We start from the raw sequence: 13,141 nt of genomic DNA on the forward strand, positions 1-13,141 counted from the left end.
GGAGGTGGGACCGTCTCTAGGCTTCTTTGGTGTCCGCGGGGAACCAATCCCCAGAGTCTCCGACTCGGATGTCAGGGCGGGGTGGGAGGAGTCAGAGCGCCTGGCTCTTCTTGGCCAATCCCGAGGGTCCCCGCACCAGCGTGGTCCGCGATTATCCCCGCCTTTCCGGGAGACACTTCCAGCTGCGGGCAGCGCAGTCAACCGCCGAGTGGTGGCGCACAGCGCTCGCTTAAGCGGGAAGGAAGGGAGGCGCTGGACTTGCAGTGATTGGCAGGCAGAAATGGGGCGGAGATAAAGCAGATTTTCTGAGAGATGATTGGCTGACTTGGCTGCGGGGGCGGGAGAAGAGGAAGACTCGGCCCGGGATTCGTGGAAGTGGAGCGGAAGTCGGCGCTGACGCGGTTGAGCGGCGTGTGAAGAGAAAGGAGCAGCGTTTGCGGCATCGGCGTCTGGTCAGCAGGTGAGCGTTGCCGGAAGTTTCTCTAAGGGGCTCCTGGCCCCGCAGGCCCAGCAGCCTGGGAGTCCGTTGTGAACGTTGTGAACGTTTAACTCACCCTTGAGGGGAGACGGTGCCACGCTAACGCGGCGCTCTGGGGCCCGGGACCCGGTAGTCGGGCCTGGTTCGAATCAGGTTCTTACTCTCGAGCCTCTGGGGAGGTTTCAGGTGGACGGCGCTGAATGGGATTTCGAATCCGGCCTCTGCCACGCACTACCCGAGGCCTCGTTTCCCTGGTCATTGAAAGGGGCCGTGAAAATTTACTGGCCTGACTTATGACTAAGTAATACACCTAAAAACTTTTTTTCACTCCCCGGCGTAGGCGGGACCACCGTCGCCCCTTGTCTGGAAGACTCGAGGGCCCTCCGTACTCCCTCAGTCCGCTTCCACCGGCGGCAGCAAACCTAACCTTTTTACTTTTCTATAGTGAAAGTGAAGTCGCTCAGTCGTGTCCGACTCTGCGACCCCATGGACCCCATGGTCCACCAGGCTCCTCCGTCCATGGGATTCTCCAGGCAAGAATACTGGAGTGGGTTGCCATTTCCTTCTCCACTTTTCTATAGTAACCACGTTAAAAATAAATACTTTTTTATATATTAAACTTAATGTAGTATAGCCACAATATCATTTCAACGTGTGATCGGTATTAAAAAAAAACACGAACCTGAGGTATCTTTTATTTTGTTACTTAGTACTAACGGTTTGAAAACCTGTGTGTTTTACAGGTTACACCACATCTGTGATCCGGACGCTACGTTTTCACCGGAATTGAGGTTTCATAAAATTTACAGTTGAAGTGGAGATTCACATGTCTAAATGTTTACCAACATACGTTAAAATTTCCCATGAACTCAATCTCATGTCGGTGATAAATTGAAATATGAATTGATGAAAGTTAAGCGACGTGGAATGTTTTGTTTCACAGTGGCACTAGCCACATTCAGATGCTTGTGATCCCCTGTGGCTTCCTATATTGGATAGCCAATACAAACTTCAGCCGAACTGACCTTCTTTTTGTTTCATAAAATCTGACATGACACCCACCACCACTTTTCTGGTGCCTCCTTGTTATTCAGGTCTCTTTAGCTGTCTTCTGGGAGAATCCAAGAGCCCCCTGAATAGCATTCAAATTCGTAGAACGTAAACCTGAACGGTACATTTCAAGCCACTAGCATTTCTTATCCATCCTGCTCTGTGGCCTCGTGATGCTCAGAATATTTTCTCTTTTTTTTTTTTTGTATCTTCATCTCAAATTAAGTAGGATTGAAAGGATTTTCTCCCCCATTGACACGATTTGGCTGCAAGAAAATTCCCATTATGATTGGCTCTGTGTTCTTGGCAGTCATTGGGCATTCTTAGGAATTTTTGTGACTTGAGAAGGTCAAATTTTCAAATTATTTCCAAATGTAATTCAGTTGCTTATGCATATGAACTTTGATGAAGTTGTTATGTTTTGTTTTCTAGATATTAAACATTTTATTCATTACAACTTTGTAGTTTTCTTTCTGCATCGTGGAACTTTTTTCCTTTATCCTCAGCCCCAACCTTTTCATAGCCAATGAAAAATTCATCAGTCACAAGTATTATGTCTCTGTCTATAATGCCTTCTCCCTACAGCTGGCTGAATAATCTTCAATTGTAAACCAGATCATGTCATTACTCTGCTTAAAACCTTCAAAGGCTTATCATCCTTAGGATGAAACTTAAGATCTTCACTGTGGCTTAGGAGGCCCTGCACAGTGGCCTCAACTGACCTCATCTGCCAGTCTCCCTCTTGTCACCACTCCCAAGCCCTGCTGGCTTTATTTCCTGTCTTTCAACACACCGGACTTTATTCTGCTGCATGGCTTTGCACTTGCTGTTCCCTCTGCCTGGAATGTGCTTCCTTTAGATAATTGCTTGGCTGTCTCATTCTCATCCTTTATGGTTCACGTCACATAACTCTCCAGAAGAAGCCTTCTTGGACCACCCTAGTTAAAGTCGACCTTTGTTAATCACAAAAGCCTGCTTATTAGGAGCACTTATCAGAATCTGTAGATATGTGCTTTTTGGCTCCACTGCATGATTTGCAGGATCTCAGTTCCCTGACTGGAGATTGAATCTGGGCCACAGTAGTGAAAGTCCCAAATGCTAACCGCTAGACCACCAGGGACGGAGAAGGCAATGGCAAGCCACTCTGGTACTCTTGCCTAGAAAATCACATGGACAGAGGAGCCTGGTGGGCTGCAGTCCATGGGGTCGCTACTAGTCGGACACGACTGACTTCACTTTAACTTTTCACTTTCACACATTGGAGAAGGAAATGGCAACCCACTCCAGTGTTCTTGCCTGGAGAATCCCAGGGACGGCGGAGCCTGGTTGGCTGCCGTCTATGGGGTCACACAGAGTCGGACACGACTGAAGCGACTTAGCAGCAGCAGCAGACCACCAGGGAACTCTTATCGTCCCTCAGTAGACTAAAAGCTGGTTGAGGACAGTGATCCTACCTGTCTCATACAGACCTCTCAGTGTATTTCCAGAGCTTGGCACAGGACCTCACACGTAGGAAGTTTTCAGTAGATTGTTTTTAAAACTGAATAAATCCATATAAAGGACTTACATGGTACCTGGAATGTGAAAAGTACTTCATAAACAAGAAACATTAGCAGTGCATAATCATCATTTTTCTTACGTAATATTTCAGGTGTACTCATTCAAAAAAGAATAAGAAATGCTATAACAAAGTACATTTTTACTCCTTACCCAGCTTAAGAAGTAAAACATTAGTGATGCAATTGAAAGGCCTTGTATATCCCTGCCTCAAACCTATTTCTCCCCTTTTTTCAGATGTAACTACAATCTTGAATTTAGTGTTTATGTATGTGCTTGTACATCTTTAATAGGTGTCTTTAAGCTATATATAGTATTGTATGTCACGTTCTACAGCTTTACGGAAATGATGCTGCTGCAAAGTCTGGAGAAAACCAGGCACAAGCTTCCACAAGTTCTTTCCTAGTGAAGTCACAAAGGACTCCCTGAGTTCCTACAGCAGAGTTGTGACAACACGTGTGAAATGTCTACCAGGAAAGCTCAGTACCCAGGGTAGTTGGGGCAGGAGGGGGCTGATCAAGTTTTAAATTTCCAGACTCCATAAGGAAAGCAGGTGTTGGACCCAAACCACATTGTTCGTACAGTTTAGGCACCACGAGGTCTATTATTTAGGGAATGGTGGGAACTCTCTATTCACTTCAGTCACTTCAGTCGTGTCTGACTCTTTGTGACCCTATGGACTGTAGCCCGCCAGGTTCCTCTGTCCACGGGATTTCCCAGGCAAGAATATTAGAGTGGGTTGCCATGCCCGCCTCCAAGGAATCTTCCTGACCCAGGGATCAAACCCGCATCTCCTGCATTGGCAGGCATGGTTCTTTACCACTGGCACCACGTGGGAAGCCCTACAGAAGTGATACCTGTGCACAAAAGAGTTAACTGTATCAGGCCTGAGACCACTGTCCTTAGGCCTGTTTGCATGGTTGGCCCTGGCTGGTGTATAGGAACTTGGATTTCAGGAGAGTTCGCACCATTCCCTAAATGATACAAGTGGCTGCTGCTGCTGCTGCTGCTAAGTCACTTCAGTCGTGTCCGACTCTGTGTGACCCCATAGACGGAAGCCCACCAGGCTCCCCCGTCCCTGGGATTCTCCAGGCAAGAACACTGGAGTGGGTTGCCATTTCCTTCTCCAATGTGTGAAAAAGTGAAAGTGAAGTCGCTCAGTCGTGTCCGACCCATAGCGACCCCACGGACTGCAGCCTACCAGGCTCCTCCATCCATGGGATTTTTTAGGCAAGAGTACTGGAGTAGCTTGCCATTGCCTTCTCCGGATACAAGTGGCACGTGGTGCCTAAACTGTATGAACAACGTAGTTTGGGTCCAATACCTGCTTTCCTTCTGGAATCTGGAGGTTTGAAACTTCATCAGCCCCCTCCTGCCCCAGGTACCCTGGGTACTGAGCTTGCCTGGTAGACATTTCACACGTGTTGTCACAACTCTGCTGTAGGAACTCAGGGAGTCCCATGTGACTTTGCCAGGAAAGGACTTGTGGAAGCTTGTGCCTGGTTTTCTCCAGACTTTGCCCCATGCACCTTTTCTCTTGGCTGATTTTGCTTTGTGTTCTTTCACAGTAAGAAATCATACCCTGGGAAATTCCCTAGCAGTCCAGTGGTTAGGACTCTGTGGTTCCATGGCAGAGGGCATGGTTTCAGTTCCTGGTCAGGGAACAAAGATCCCACATGCTGCATGGTGCAGCCAAAACAAAACCAAACAAAATCATACCTTGAGTAGCCTTGATGCTTAATTCTATGAATCCTCCTCATGAATCGTAGAAGCTAGGGGTTATCTTGGGGACCCCCAACGCAGTGTCATACCAGACATACCCCATCAGGGCTGGCATTAAGGGGAGGAAAAGCAAGAGCACAACATTTAAGGAGACACATACCCTCCAAGTCACACAAGTGCCAAACTGTACTTGCATGACTGAAGGTGAGTGCCTCCTAAACTTTTCTCTAGACACCTCGCTTGCCTCTGGTGCCAGCCCTGCTTCTGAAACTTCCTTTTTTTTGGTCAAGCATAATACTTTTCAGATGTATTTGTGACACATGTATAGCTCCAGTCACTTATTTTCCCAGCTGTGCTGTGTGATGCGGTAGCCATTAGCCATGTGTGGCTATTTTTTTTCCAGTTAATCCAAATTAAATGAAAAATTTAACTCCCTGGTTACTTAGCCACACTTTATATGTTTAATAGACACCATGGCTTGTGGCTGCCGCATTAGACAATTCCAATAAAGAATGCTTGCGTGATCATAGAAAGTTTTGTTGGACAGAACTTACTTATCCATCCACCTCTTGTTATTTAGGTTGTTTCCACTTTTCTCTTTTTTTCTTAAATTTAAAAAACTTACTGATGTTTGGCTGTGCTGGGTCACGTTGCTGTGCTGGCTTTTCTCTAGCTGTGACAAGCAGGGTCTACCCTCTAGTTGCAATGCATGGGCTTCTTACCTCAGTGGCATCTGTTGTTGCAGAGCACAGGCTCTAGGGTTCACAGGCTTCAGTAGTTTTGGCTCCTGGGCTCTAAAGTACAGACTGAATATTTGTGGCACACGGACTTAGTTACTCCTCTTCATGCGGGATCTTCCCGGACCAGGGATCTAACCCACGTCCCTACGTTGGCAGGTGGATTCTTTGCCACAGAGCCGCCCGGGAAGCCCAGTTCCCAGTCTTCTACTCTTACAAACAGCACTGTAGTGTTCATTGTTGTGCGTGGCTCTTGGTGTCCACGTGCAGGAGTTTCTCTAGGATGCATACTTAGGTGATGATTTGCTGAGTTTTGGGAATATTCACCTTGACTAGATATTGCCAGTGTGTTCTTCAAAATGATGGATCCAGTTCTCACTCCTGCCAGCAAAGTTGCTGTTGCTGTGTCCTTATCACAGTTGCTGTTGTCGTACTTTTACATACTTGTCCTTATGATGGGTGTGAATTACTGGTTTCAGTTTGCATTACCCTGATTAACAAAGGAAATTGATCTTTTTTCATGTTTGTTTGACCATTTGCTTTCGTGAATTGCCTGTTCATATCTTTGTCCATTTTCCTGCTGGATTGTCTTCATTTTACTGAGTGCAGGACTTCTTATAAGTGAGGTGTGCCTTTTTGTTTATATGGTGTCTTTTTCATCTTTTTAAAAAAATGTTTATTTGGCTGCACTGGGTCTTAGTTCTCTCTAGTTGTGGCGTGTAGGCCTAGTTGCTCTGAGGCATGTGGGATATTAGTTCCCCAACTGGGAATCAAACCCAAATCCCCTGCATTGCAAGGCAGATTCTTAACCCCTGGACTGCCAGAGAAGTTCCACTATGGTGTCTATTGATGTTCAGAGTTTATTATTATTACCGTCATCATCATTATTTTAATGTCATCAGAATTATAAATCTACTTACAGTTTGTGTTTTTTTATGTCTTGCTTAAGAAATCTTACACTGAGATCAATAAGTTATCTTACTGTATTCTGGAAGTTCTACTTTTCATATTTAGGTTAAAAAAAATCAAACTGGAATTTATTTTTGTTTATGATGTGAGGTAGGTTTACTTTTTTTCAGATGGATAACCAGTTGTTCCAGTTTCAGCTCCATTTATTGAGTAGTCCAGTTGTTCTCAAAATGTAGTCCCTTGGGCATCCCTAAGACCCTTTTAGGGAATCCATGAGGTAAATTGTTTTCATGATATTCAGAAGCATTGTTTGCCTGTTTCATTGGTGCTGTGTTGTCTGTGTCCTGCTGGTACAAAAGCAACAGTTGGTGAAACCGCTGGCCACTTCCAGGGTCAGTGCAGTGTCACTGTATTATGTAGTGGTCGTCTTTGTATTCCTCACCACCTTACACACACTCAGTGTTGAGACAGTTTCACTGAAGAATGTCCTTGAAGGAGCAGTGAAAGTAGTAATTGTGTTAAAGCTTAGCCCTACAGCAGGTTTTCCTAATATTCTGGGTGGTGAAATGGGACATTTGCATAGAGCACTTCTGTTGCAGGCTGGAGAATGATGGTAAGGGGGTAATGAGGAGGTGGAATAGCCTGCTTTTTTCATGAACACCATTTTTACTGAATAATCACTAATTATTAATTATTCAGATTAGGATATTGGCCATGTATTTTCTCAGAAATGAATGAAGTGAGTTGTCACTAGGAGGAAGACAACAGTATGTTGTCAGTGATAATATTTGAGCTTTTAAGCAAAACAGACATTTCAGAAGCTTTTATTCATCACTGTGAGCCTGATAATATATATATGGCTGCTCCGGCTCTTAGTTGGGGCACATGGAATATTCAGTCTTCATTGTGGCATATAGATCTTTAGTTGCGGCATGTGGGATCTAGTTCCCTGACCAGAGATTGAACCCAGGCTTTCTATTTGGAGGACCAGGGAAGTCCCCAACTTTTCGATATTTGAAGGCTTTCCTGATGAGATCAGTGGTGATACAACTAACATATATTTAAAAAATACTATATAGTGAAATATAATAACTCAGCATATTAATGTTTTCCTAAAGACCAATGCATGATGTTACAAAATCAGTCATAAAAGATCAAAATTTGTAAAATAGACCAATGAGTTGCAGTGTAACAGTATGAAAAGTTTATTGATACAGCTTCATTCTCTACATTGTGACTAACTTAATACACCACCGCTTGTTGAGTTTTGGTATAGTAACCAAGTAAAATATCCCAAATTAATTGAAAAGTCTATAACACTCCTCCCTTTTCCAACTATATGTCTTTGTTAGGCTGGCTTTTCTTCATATACTTCAACCAGTACAGCATACTGCAACAGATTGTAGAAACCTATGTGAGAATCCAGCTCTTTCATTACTCTAGAGGGTAGGAGCTTTACAAAAATGTAAAACAATGCCATTCTGTTCACTACCTGTTTTTTAAAAATATACAGTTATTTTTAATAAAATAAGTTACTTTAACATTTAAAAGATTTATTATCTAAATTAAAAAAATTTTTATTTTAATTTCCTATAGATATAATCTCTAGTCCTATAAAGAACAGTTCATTAGGGTCCTCATTAATTTTTTTTAATTAATTTTTTAGTGCAGTTTTAGGTTAATGACAGATTTCTCACATCCCCTTCTGCCTCGCGCATGCGTAGTATCCCCCACTATTAACATCCACCACCGAAGTGGTGAATTTGCTACAATTGATGAACCTATACTGACACATCATTATCACCTAAAATCCACAACTTACAGAAAGGTTCACTCTTGGTGTACATTCTGTGGACTTCAACAAATGTGTGACATATTCATCATTATAGTATCATACGGAATATTTTTACTGCCCTGAAAATTGTCTGTGCTCCTCCCAGACTACCCCTGTCTACCATTATTTTTAAAATAAGTTTTTAAAAGAGTGAAGGGAGCTCAAGACCAGAAAATATCAGATCCTCTGGATTAATCCATCCTTTTTCTAGTGATTTGTAATCTCTGCCTAGAGCAAGTTTCCATCTAGCCACAGGTTTCTTCCCTTAGACTTTTTGTCTCTTCCCCTGCCAATACCGCATTGTGTGAAATATTAACACACTATAACTAGTCTTGGCAAGGCTAGTTCCCCACCTTGTTCTTTCTTCTTCCATTTGTGTTGGTTATCCTTGGCCTTTGTTCCTCCATAGAAAGTAGGACACACAAATACTTTTTCCTGTTGCAAAAGTAATATATGTGTAATGCAAACAATTTTTAAAATACAGTTTCAAGAAAGTTAAAGTTACCCCTGTTAATATTCTGATGTTTAGCTTTATATTCTGCATATATTTTATATTTATACATACACATACAGTTTCATGTTTGTATATACACACTTTTTGTTTATACATGCCATCACAGCAAAAGTAAAGTCATACTTTACCTTGTTTTTATATATAGGTTTTTACCCTTAGGATTATTATGAATATCTTTTCGCATCATTTAGTGTTCTTATTCATTATCATTTTGAATGGCTGTATGGTGTTCTGTTTATGGATGTGCACTAGTCACATAACAGTTCTCTGCGCTGGAATGTTAGATCATCCAGTGTTTCACTCTTAGAAGCCTTGTTGCAGCAAACCTTCTTGTTGCAGTCTTCATGCACATGGGTGTTTCCTTAGGATCAGTTCCCAGGAGAGGACTGGTTAGCTTAAAATGAGGGCTTCAGTTGTGAGAAGCTGGAATCACTTGGACAGAGGCAAAGGGTGGTGGAAAACAGTGGGGCAGGACAGATAGAAGAGTCGTGGTTACAAGGGTTTTCATCGAGGAGAGGCCCAGTGACGTAGGAAGGGATACAAGTGGGAGCGGGTCCTGTCATCGCAGCTTGTTGCCATGACTGAGATGTTTGGAAAGGTGAGAGTGGAGCAGAATAAGCCTGAGAAGGGACTTCTCTGGTGACCCTGCAGTTGAGAACCCATCTGCCAGTGCACAGGCACAGGTTTAAAACGTGTCTGGTGCGGGAAGCTTCCGCATGCCACAGGGCAGCTAAGCCCAGGCACTGCAACTACTGAAGCCCGTGTGCTCTTGAGCCCATGCTCCTCAATAGGAGAAGCCACGAGAAATCCTGTGTACCACAGCTCGAGCGCAGCCTCCACTCACTGCAACTAGGGAAGGCCCACGTGCAGCCAAAAATAAAGAAGAAAGAATAATGTATCCCAGGGAACTCAAACAGGGGCTCTGTATCAACCTAGAGGGGGAAGATGGGATGGAGATTCAAGAGGGAGGGGACATATATATACCTATGGCTGATTCCCTATAGCTCAAATAGTAAAGAATCTGCCTGCAATGCAGGAGACCAGGGTTTGATCCCTGGGTCGGGAAGATCCCCTGGAGAAGGGAACGGCAATCCACTCCAGTATTCTTGCCTAGAGAATCCCATGGACAGAGAAGCCTGTGGGCTACAGTCTATGGGGTTGCAAAGAGTCAGATACGACTGAGTGACTAACACATACACATGGCTGATTCATGTTGAGGTTTGACAGAAAACAACAAAATTCTGTAAAGCATTTATCCTTCAGTTACAAAATAAATTTTAAGAAAGAGTAAGCTTGAGGATATTGTGGGGATAAAGGGGTAACCTCAGCCTAGCACCTCGAGACCTTCCCCAGAGTTCATGGGAGAGAGGAAGTTTTCTCATCGGCAGAGGGCCCAGTGCTTTCAGTCCTTTGGATATCTGAGAGAATCCTCCATTGCTCTGCATCAGGGCCTTCCCTCTAGCTTAACTCACATGAGTCCATTCTGGATAGTCCTCTAAAATACTAGCTACGTAGGGACCATCAGGGTGTGGCACAGTTTGTGGGCTCTCCTCTGATGTGGGAAGCCCATATAGTCAGCCCCCCTTAGTGTGTGCCTACTGGGCTTGGCAGGAAGCGGGTTGGGGGGTGCTGGGACACTGCAGCTGAGTGCAGACAACACTAGATGCAGCCCCTGGGGTCAGGAAACCAAGATGGAGGCCTTGTCCAACTTTCTCTTATTAGCCAGGTGAACGTCGGTGTGTTTCAGCTTCTGCAGGTGTAAAATGGAGCTAAGTAAAACCTGTCTCATTGGGTGGTTGGAAGGATTAAATTGGACAGTATACGTAAGGTATCTACAGGGTGTGGGCACTTTGAACTGCTTAGTAATCTTACTTGAATAAGTCATTTACTCATTCTTAACTTTAGTTTCCTCATCTGATATGTGGGGATAATAATATATATTTTATGATAATTAAGATGAAATGTAGCAAAGAGCTTTGAAAGGAGTCTCAACATAAGTGTTATTATTCCTGGACAAATGCATATGGTTGCCCCCAGTGTGGACGGGTGCCAGTAACAAGCCCTGAGAGTCACAGGTTGTCAGGCACAGCAGGTTTCACTGTATGTGTGGAGGAAGGAGTTATGTGTGTGCAGTGCTGGGAGCATAAAGGGCAAAAAGGTGGAAGAACTGGCCTTGTTGTAGAATCTCATCTTATGCCAGGATTAAATTTCAAAAAGCATGAGGTCAGAATCATATATAATTAAGTTTAACTATGCTTAAATCTCCCGAATTTGCTCACAGAGCGTCTCTCAGTAAGTACAGTAGAACTAGTTCCTCGTCGGCATAGGATATCATTGGGCATTAGCTAAACTGTTGAACTTAGGTTTCAAGGCTTTGCTGAACTAACATCAGCATCACACAGAACAGTGTGTGGGAGCTGAGAGCTGCTGAGGGAAGGGTTTTAACTCATCTCAGGCCTACTCTGGGTCTGATGCTCAATTCAGCTTTATGTCTTTTAACAAATATTCATTGATCACCTACAGTGTGTCAGACACTGTGCTAGGCAGTAGGAAACAGCAGTGAAAAGAAAAAGACCCTTATGCATTATATTCTTGGGCTTATCTTGTGGCTCAGCTGGTAAAGAATCCGCCTGCAATCTTCCCTGGGTTGGGAAGATCCCTGGAGAAAGGAAAGGCTACCCACTCCAGTATTCTGGCCTGGAGAATTCCACGGACTCTATAGTCCATGGGGTCTCAAAGAATTGGACGTGACTTGTGCATTATATTCTAGTGTGGGAGGCGGGAGGCAGACAATAAACAAGCAAAAAAGATGGTTTGTGAGATGGGAGACAAATCAAGACAGGGGCTGGGAAATTCTGGAGCAGCAATTGCGATTTAAATGGAGTAGCCTGGTAAGGCCTGCTGGGAAGCTCTGATTTTCATCTGCCCAGCCAGGAGTAATAGGTGAATCCTAGGAACAGCAGGTGCAAAGGTCCTGAGGCAGACAGGAGTGTGCCTGCATGTTTGTGGATGGTGAGGACCCCAGTGTGACTGGAGTGGAGGGAAGGAGGAGAGCCATGGGGATGAGATCTGATGCTGGAGAGCCTTGTGGGCCATTTTGTTGTCCTGGCCCTTTTGTCTGGGCCAGGAGAAGGCCTTCGGGGCTTTAAGCCGAGGAGGGACAAAAGTATGCTTTTTGAGATCACTTTTTGGTTTCTGTGTTGAGAAAAGCCTGAAGAGGGATGAGGGAACTAGTTCGTGGACTGTTAACCATGGTCCCGGTGAGAGTCAGTGGGGGCTTGAACCAAGGTAGTAAGAACTAGTTAATTCTGGGTGTTTTAAAGTTAGAGCCACCATTGCATCTGCTTCAGATTAGACGTGGGGTATGAAATAGGGGGTGAGTCCAAGGGAGGCTCCAAGGGACTTAGCTTGAATCTCAGAATGGACTTGCTGTTAATCAAGGTGAAGCCGGTAGGAGGAACTGGAGCAGGTGTGTATGTGTGTATGTAACTGGGTTCAGGACACATTACATATGAGATCTTACCAGACACCCAGGAGAAAATGGAGTGGTTCGCTAGATGTAAATGAATCTAGAGCTCGAGATATAAGTTCAGGCTGGAGCTGTGCATTTGGAAGTCATCAGTATAACAGATGGTACAGCTGACCTTGAGCAATGCAGGAGTTTGGGGTGCTGACCCTTGTGCAATCAAAAATCCATGTGTAACTTTTTATTTTCATGACTTTACTACACAGCATGTTCCCCAACCAGGGGTTGAACCCATGTCCCCTGCAGTGGAAACACAAGAGTCTTAACCTCTGGACTGCCAGGGAAGTCCCTCCATGTATAACTTTTCTCTTCCTCAGAACTTAATTACTAATAGCCTACTGTTGACTGGAAGCCTTACCAAAAACATAAATTAATACATATTTTATATGTTATATGTATTATATCCTGTATTCTTACAGTAAAATAAGCTATAGAAAAGAAACTTAAGAAAATCATAAGGAAGAGAAAATACATTTCCAATACTGTACTATTTTTATCAATACCGTAAGTTTACCTTATCTGTCTACAAGATGAATTGTCTTTCAATACCTACGTCAATGTTTTCTTATATAATACAAAAAACACTGTAGATGTTACACATATTCCTAACAATGGACATCAAAAATGAAATTAGATAACTGTGAAAAAGAAATTTATTTACAGGTATAATGCTTCACACATTGGTAATGAAGCAGCGGCAATGATTACTTTATGGGAGCCTGTGTGGTCAGTGGTGCCGTGTATGGTCTGTAAGTTTTGATAAGTTTTAACTTCAACTTTTTATAATCGATATGTATATATTTTATGATTGTTA

The sequence above is a fragment of the Moschus berezovskii genome, chromosome 8, assembly GCF_049115385.1.
Source record: "Moschus berezovskii isolate FMDL1 chromosome 8, NW_MosBer_1.0, whole genome shotgun sequence".
NCBI lineage: Eukaryota > Metazoa > Chordata > Mammalia > Artiodactyla > Moschidae > Moschus > Moschus berezovskii.